At 40.5% G+C, this 336-nt stretch overlaps 1 protein-coding gene across 1 annotated transcript in view; it reads left to right on the top strand.

Annotated features, from left to right (window-relative positions):
* tom1 (target of myb1 membrane trafficking protein) overlaps nt 1-336 on the top strand; it is a 154909-nt gene that overhangs the window by 149207 nt on the left and 5366 nt on the right.

Here is a 336-nt window from a genome sequence, read left to right on the forward strand (position 1 = left end):
GTATGTCAATATAGTACTTGAGTTAATGTTCTCAGGGTCCTTGAGTTAATGTTCTCAGGGTCCCGCAATTCAATAAAGTCAGACTGAAGCATCCTTTGTGCTCCAGTCCATCCTCTCAGTAAACTCAGAGCTGAATCCAGATCAAAAGCACGCTGAAGGCTCCTTGAGCAGGTTTTCTCTCACTGATTGTGCTGTTATGTTAAATGTTTGTTGTTTGTTTTCCATGTATCGTGTCTTGATGTTTGTCTGTTGATGTTACACATGGAGCTGCTGTGATGCAACTCACATTTCAGACTTGATCTGACCATTAAAGTATTATCGTATCTCGTATCGTAT

Source organism: Notothenia coriiceps, unplaced genomic scaffold, assembly GCF_000735185.1.
Source record: "Notothenia coriiceps isolate Sejong01 unplaced genomic scaffold, NC01 NC01_scaffold00037244, whole genome shotgun sequence".
Lineage (NCBI taxonomy): Eukaryota > Metazoa > Chordata > Actinopteri > Perciformes > Nototheniidae > Notothenia > Notothenia coriiceps.